Raw genomic sequence first — 7,062 nt, 5'->3', positions numbered from 1 at the left:
CGGGGGGGGGGGGGGGGGCACCCAGCAGCGGGGCCGCGCATGCGCTCTGCGGGCTGAGCCCCCCCCCGGGACACCGGCACCCCGGGACACCGGCACCCCGGGACACCGGGACACCGTGTCCCCCCTACACCCGCCGGTGGAGCCCTACCGGACACGGAGCCCTTCTTTCCCCCAGCCCCGGCCCCGCTCACCTTCTCCCTCGGTGCAGGCTGGGTGTGAGGTTACCGGCTGGGAGGGGGGGGGGATCCAGGCTACCTAAGGAAGATTTTATGTAGTTTATTAAATGCTTAAACTGTAGAGAATCGTCTTTTAGAGAAGAAATGTAGCTATTTTAGCATCCACCCCAAATGGTTTCAAGGATTTAGTGAGATAAAGGATGTCTGTGGCCCCGGGAATGCGGTGTCCTAAGACAGGGATGCAATAAATAAGGCCATTGTCTGACAAACAGGTGGTAGGAGGGAGATCATTAGTTTTAATGAGCAATTAAGCAGTTGGAATGTTTTGCCAACGTGAAAAGTGAGCCAAAGGAACAGGTGAAGAAGATGAAGAATGAGGAAGAAACCACCCTCACTCAAAAAGAGGGTCACCAGAAGGCACCACTACGCATGCCCCAAAGCTGATTATAATATGTAAATGAATTCTCAGGAGTGTAATGAATATGCTAATGATTTCTTGGGATTCCATTGACTACGTATACCTGTTGTGTATAAACTTAATTTGACAACAGCATTATGGGAGCACACCAGGAGGAGCCACCCCCTGCCCACCTGGCGCCGGAGCCAAAGGAACAGGTGAAGAGGATGAAGAATGAGGAAGAAACCACCCTCACTCAAAAAGAGGGTCACCAGAAGGCACCACTACGCATGCCCCAAAGCTGATTATAATATGTAAATGAATTCTCAGGAGTGTAATGAATATGCTAATGATTTCTTGGGATTCCATTGACTACGTATACCTGTTGTGTATAAACTTAATTTGACAACAGCATTATGGGAGCACACCAGGAGGAGCCACCCCCTGCCCACCTGGCGCCGCGATAAAGAATGCCTGATTTATAAAACTTATAAATTGAGTTTTACAAAGTTTTACCTGCCAGTTTGTGGTGACACTTCTGGAGCAAACGGACATCTCCAGGGGCTGGCACAGTTATTCCAGCCTCAGGCCCGTGAGGACAGCTTTGCTCCTGCAGACTGGAGAAGGAAACCTTTTTCAACCTGATCCATTAAAAAAACAAAAGATGGAAAATGACTAGAGGAGGAAGGTTCCAGCACTGCTTGATATTATTAAAATAAAACGGGGTGGTAGGTGTGTATTAATGACCCCCAACAGCCCATCTCAGCACGTCTGCGTGACGTGAAATGCCTCATTTTCTTCAGGCCAGGAAATCTGCTTATTTGACTGAGGGGGGGTCTGATCAACACCTAGAATTACTTAAAAGGGTGGGTGTCGGTGTCAAGAGATTGGGGCCGGTAGGCCAGGAAATCTGCTTATTTGACTGAGGGTGGGTCTGATCAACACCTATAATTACTTAAAAGGGAGGGTGTTGGTGTCAAGAGATTGGGGCTGGTGTTTTTTCAGTGGTGCCCAGGGACAGGACAAGAGGAAATGGGCACAAACTTGACTATAAGAAGTTCCACCTAAAGATGAGGAGGAACTTCTTGGGGGGGAGGGTGGCAGAGCCCTGGCAGAGGCTGCCCAGGGAGGTGGTGGAGTCTCCTTCTCTGGAGACATTCAAACCCACCTGGACACGTTCCTGTGGGACCTGCTCTGGGTGGCCCTGCTTTGGCAGGGGGTTGGACTAGATGATCTCCAGAGGTCCCTTCCAGCCCCATAGCATTCTGTGACTCTGTGATTTGCCCAGAGAGGCTTTCATGGAATCATGGAATTGTCAGAGTTGGAAGGGACCTCTAGAGACCATCCAGTCCCACTCCCCTGCCAAAGCAGGGTTGCCCAGAGCACATCACTCAGGAGCATCCAGGCGGGGCTTGAAGATCTCCAGAGAAGGGGAGAGTGCTGTTTTTCCTCCTTCATTCTTTGCATTGCAGCTCAACTGAAGCCACTGCTGCACCAGGAAACAGGCTTTCTCTCTGTCTGTCCGTGGGTTGCTCAAGGTGCACTCACAGGTTCAAACTGGTTTCCCCCTGACGCTGAGTCTGGTAATTTCCATCCCATTAAAATGCCTCTTCAAAAAAAGACATCCAATTTCCCCGTGAAGAGGCAGACAAAAGCTGGCACGCATCTGTCATCTGGGAAACAAAAAAAAAACAAATCACAGAATCTTCTAGGTTGGAAGGGACCTTAAAGATCATCTTGTCCAACCGTCAACCTAACTGACAAAAATAGACACCCACACAACAAACAAGGAGCATCATCACTAAACCAGACCTCCCAGCACCACATCAACCCGGCTTTTGAACACCTCCAGGGATGGGGCCTCAACCCCCTCCCTGGGCAGCCCATTCCAATGCCTGAGAACCCTTTCAGTGAAAAAATTTTTCCTAATATCCAAATGAGAAGCTCAGGAGCATGTAACACAACACACATCTCAGCACACACTGGTAACAGACCCTTTCCTTCCCAACCTACCGACCAGAGAGATTTTAGTGTTAAAAGCTCCCTACTGCTATGATTAGCGGTGCTTAGGGTTTGTTACAGGACCCATGGATTCTGTGACTTTTTAAACATTCCGAATTTTTATAGAGTACCAAAAAAACGCTAGTTTACTGCCAAAGCCAGGGTTTTATTTCAAACCTCTTGGTGGAAATCATCGTCAGCTGGGCTTTCTGCAGGCACGTCCCATGAGAACGTAAAAATTCACATGTGAATTCACCTCGTGGTGTTAAGATTGTTGTTTTTTTTAAAAAAAAAGAAAATGAGTTCAGGTTATTAGGCTATGAGCTACATACTTTTACCTCTGTAACACTTTTAAATGAGTTTGAGTAATTCCTTCTTTAAGAGGAAATACTGCAAGTTACAGACCTTTCCATCTGGTCGTTTCGTAGCAGGTGACTATGTGGAGGAGAAATTGTTGTCTGACTCCCTTTACAGAAGACTTACACCATCTCCAGCTGCTCTGAAGGAGGAGACTAATACTGGACTATTATGTAGTCAAACATTTACATCAAAATATCCCAAAGAAGAATCTTGATCTCAAGCACTAGACAAGTAATCATCTTCTATAAGAACCTAAAGGCAAATGACTCCCTGAATATGCTGGCACCTACCCAGGGGTCCAAAGCTTAGGTACCACCAAAAAGCACCACTACTGTATTTGGGTGCCCCGGGGGACAGGAATACCTCAGCTTCTCACAGTCTCTGCTAAAGCCACCTTGCTTGGGGCAGTAGCAAAGTCCAATAATTGCCCTCGCATGGGTGGAGACCTGAAGCACAGGTTTTGCTGAGGCAGAGCTCTCTCAGAGTGGGCTATCTGGGGAACCCAGGTCCCTGAACTACTCCTGGAGGTCTCCCTTGGAGACCAGATTGGGGCAGAGAATTTAAAAAGTGGGTTTTTTTCCCAACCATTGGCTCCTGTGCCACCATATAGCCAATCCCTATGAGAGCTGCTGGGGTGGGGGGAAACCACAGCCCTGGTGAGGCACGGGATGCAACACCCATGGGCTGCAGAGCCTCAGCAGGACTCATGCTTGGTGCTCTTCTTCTTCATGGAGTTTGAATTTGCAGAGTCTTTTCAATAAAAGGAAAATACTTTCTAACGTGAAATCGGCGCAATAGGAATCGCAGTGCGACTTATTCAACCGACGTCCAGATCACGTTACACGATTTATTTCTGTCCCAGAGTCCAAGGCTATATTTAATGTGCTCTTTGGAATCTCCCTGGGAATGAGGAAGGGAAATGAGCAGGCACACATCTTAGAAGAACTGCTGCTTTCAGCGCTGGTCCCAACGTCTAAGCAACAAGACACGAAAATATTTTTGTCAGCAAGGAACGCATTTACAAAAATATTGTGTTTCCAGTGGAGCAGGCAATGACTCCCCTGTACAGACAAGGGAGGATGGCTCTGTGGGCAGACAAGTTGTTGTCCATGTGGTGATTCAGGGAAGGAGCATTAGGGTAACTTTGCAGCCCGTCTGCCATCTCACCCCCAGCTTTTGCTATTGCCCAAGGTGTCTACGAGCTTCAAATGCCCAGATACCCCTTAGTCTGGCCTTTGGGTGGGTTTTGCTTTCTTCTTTGTCTGCAGTCTTCCCATAAAATACGTCCCATAAACTGCCATTTTGATTGCAGCACGTTTAAAGAGGTGGGCACTGAGGTGGTGGTGTCCAAAGGTGTTAAAATCATAGAATCATAGAATCATAGAATTGCCCAGGCCGGAAGGGACCTCCAAAGGCCATCTAGTCCCACCCCCCCGCAGTCAGCAGGGACACCCCCAACCAGACCAGGTTGCCCAGGGCCTCGTCGAACCTCTCCTTGAATATCTCCAGGGATGGGGCCTCAACCACCTCCCTGGGCAACCTGTTCCAGGGCTCCACCACCCTCACAGTGAAGAACCCCCTTCTAATCTCCAATCTAAATCTGTTCCCCTCCAGCTTGAAGCCATTGCCCCTCGTCCTGTCACTGCAGGCCTTTCTAAACAGGTTCTCCCCAGCCTTCCTGTAGGCTCCCTTCAGGTACTGGAAGGCTGCTATTAGGTCTCCCCGGAGCCTCCTCTTCTCCAGGCTGAACAACCCCAGCTCCCTCAGCCTGTCCTCGTAGCAGAGGTGCTCCATCCCCCTGATCATCCTTGTGGCCCTCCTCTGGACCCTCTCCATCAGGTCCATGTCCTTCTTATATTGAGGGCTCCAGACCTGCACACAATACTCCAGGTGAGGTCTCACCAGAGCAGAGTAAAGTGGCAGAATCCCCTCTCTGGACCTGCTGGCAATGCATCTTTTGATGCAGCCCAGGATGGGATTGGCCTTCTGGGCTGCAGCTGCCCACTGCCTGCTCATGTCCAGCTTCTCCTCCACCAGCACCCCCAAGTCCCTTTCCTCAGGGCTGCTTTCCAATACCTCACCCCCCAGTTTGTATTGGTGGCGAGGATTGTTCTGGCCCAGGTGCAGAACCTTGCACTTGCTCTTGTTGAACCTCATGAGGTTCACCTGGGCCCACCTCTCCAGCCTGTCCAGGTCCTTTTGGATGACATCCCATCCCTCTGGTGTATCGACAACACCACACAGCTTGGTATCGTCCGCAAATGGGTGGCTGCAGCACTGCTTTGCCCTCGGGCTGCAGGCAAACCCAGCCGTCTCATTTTGGTGAAGTGCCAATGACTGGACCAGCCTTCAGACCAGCCAGGGAGCACTTGCTGAACAGGTAGAGAGGCACGTGATGAAAAGCTGACTTGATACCACCCCGATCCTGCATTTGTAATTCTATGCCTGGTTCTACGAAAGGCCCCAAATCTTGAGAAGAAGGTGCAAGGAGGTCCCCTAACCGCAACATCCTAACCAAACCTACTCCCCTTTAGCACCCAAGAAGGGACACAATGTGAGAACCAAAAGGCAACATCTTCACCCATCAAGCCTGCAAATAAAACCAAATGGGTAAGTTACCTGAAAATCCCTGCAGCAGTCTAGTCATGCCATAAACATCTGCACGGCACGACAGACAGGTTTTCTTGGTATCAGGCAATTAAATCGAGGTATAAATCAAAACCCCAGCTTACAAATCGTCGTCATAAAACGTTGCTGGAGGTTATGTTTCCCTGTTTCTTTTCTACAATTTACTAACGTTGGATTTTTTTTTTCTGGAATATGCTCTTTTAGATTTGTCAGAGAGTAAGTCAGAAATTGAATTCAGGTATATGGATGAGTCTTAAAATCTTGACAATAATATTGTGAACGCTTGTTGAAGCTGCTTGTGCTTTCATTGGCCGGATATTACATTCAGTTGAATCTGTTCCATATTATTATGCAGATGTATGCACAGACATAAAGCTATCAGGTGTGTTATAGCTATTCAATGCGCTTTCCTTCGAAGCAGCTGAAGGTCTGTCCAGTCAGCTGGATTGTCCACCTGCAACTGATACCTCCCTCCTCCCCAATTTATACATGTTGGGAAAGTGCCCAACAAGGAGCTGGGCCATCTGCAACAGGTGTCTCATGTCTTGATTTCTCACTGTCATAGATGGAGGTCTGTGAAATTTAACTTCGCTGCACTACAGAATTGCCTTGCCCTTGGAGTCAAACTAATTAAATTTGCTGCTGTATATTGTGTTGTACTGGGCACTCTGCCTTTTCTTGATTCCAGCCTTAAAACATTAAAGCATTCATCAAAGGAAGATGGCATCATACTGTCTGCACTAAGTGATGTTTTACTGGAATCACACTGGAGTCCTGTTAATTTCCACCTCTCTTTTTTTTTGTTTCTAGTCAGATATTTTAGAAATTCCAGTAGGAAATAAGAATAATATTTTGTATGGCTTTGCCAAATATTTTGAATGTAGTCTGTGCAAAGGTCAAAAGTTCCTGCGTGGTCAACAAGTGATAAGCAATGTTTAATAACGTGCCATTTCAAATGAGTTAGTTAAAACGCAGTCTAAAAGTACTGTTTTTCCAAAGGCTCACACAGGAATACACTGAATTCAGAAACAGGTACGTTGTGCCACGGTAAATGAAGGCCTCAGGCAGTGCAGAGGCCAAGCAAAGAGAGACAAGAGGTGCCTGTGGAGAAGAGGAGGTATAAATCTTGTTGAAACAGCAGACAACTCAGCTTACCTTGAATAGTCTATTAATGGTGACCCCAACAGCCAATCTTCTGGTCTTGGCCACGGTAAATGAAGGCCTCAGGCAGTGCAGAGGCCAAGCAAAGAGAGACAAGAGGTGCCTGTGGAGAAGAGGAGGTATAAATCTTGTTGAAACAGCAGACAACTCAGCTTACCTTGAATAGTGGTGACCCCAACAGCCGATCTTCTGGTCTTGGCTCCCTTGAAATGAAGCCCCAGGGTCCTTGTGTGCCTGGAGTGCTGGTCATCAGCCCCTTCAGAGATGTCTTGGGGGAACGGTCAGGTCTCCTTCTCAGCTGCCCAGAATCTTCTGGTCTTGGCCCCCTTGAAATGAAGC

The 7,062-nt window shown here is 48.2% G+C and overlaps 1 long non-coding RNA gene across 2 annotated transcripts in view; it reads right to left on the bottom strand.

Moving 5' to 3' along the window:
- Positions 1 to 1,806, bottom strand: part of LOC106892620 — an 18,810-nt gene extending 17,004 nt beyond the window's left edge. For both annotated transcript variants that reach the window (XR_001412913.1, XR_001412914.1), the window contains exon 1: positions 1,742 to 1,806. This is a non-coding gene — a long non-coding RNA (uncharacterized LOC106892620). The remainder of the gene's footprint in view (positions 1 to 1,741) is intronic.
- Between the last annotated feature and the right edge of the window lie 5,256 nt (positions 1,807 to 7,062).

The sequence above is a fragment of the Calidris pugnax genome, unplaced genomic scaffold (assembly GCF_001431845.1).
Source record: "Calidris pugnax isolate Ruff unplaced genomic scaffold, ASM143184v1 scaffold42, whole genome shotgun sequence".
Lineage (NCBI taxonomy): Eukaryota > Metazoa > Chordata > Aves > Charadriiformes > Scolopacidae > Calidris > Calidris pugnax.
This window is presented reverse-complemented; position numbering and strand designations above follow the sequence as displayed.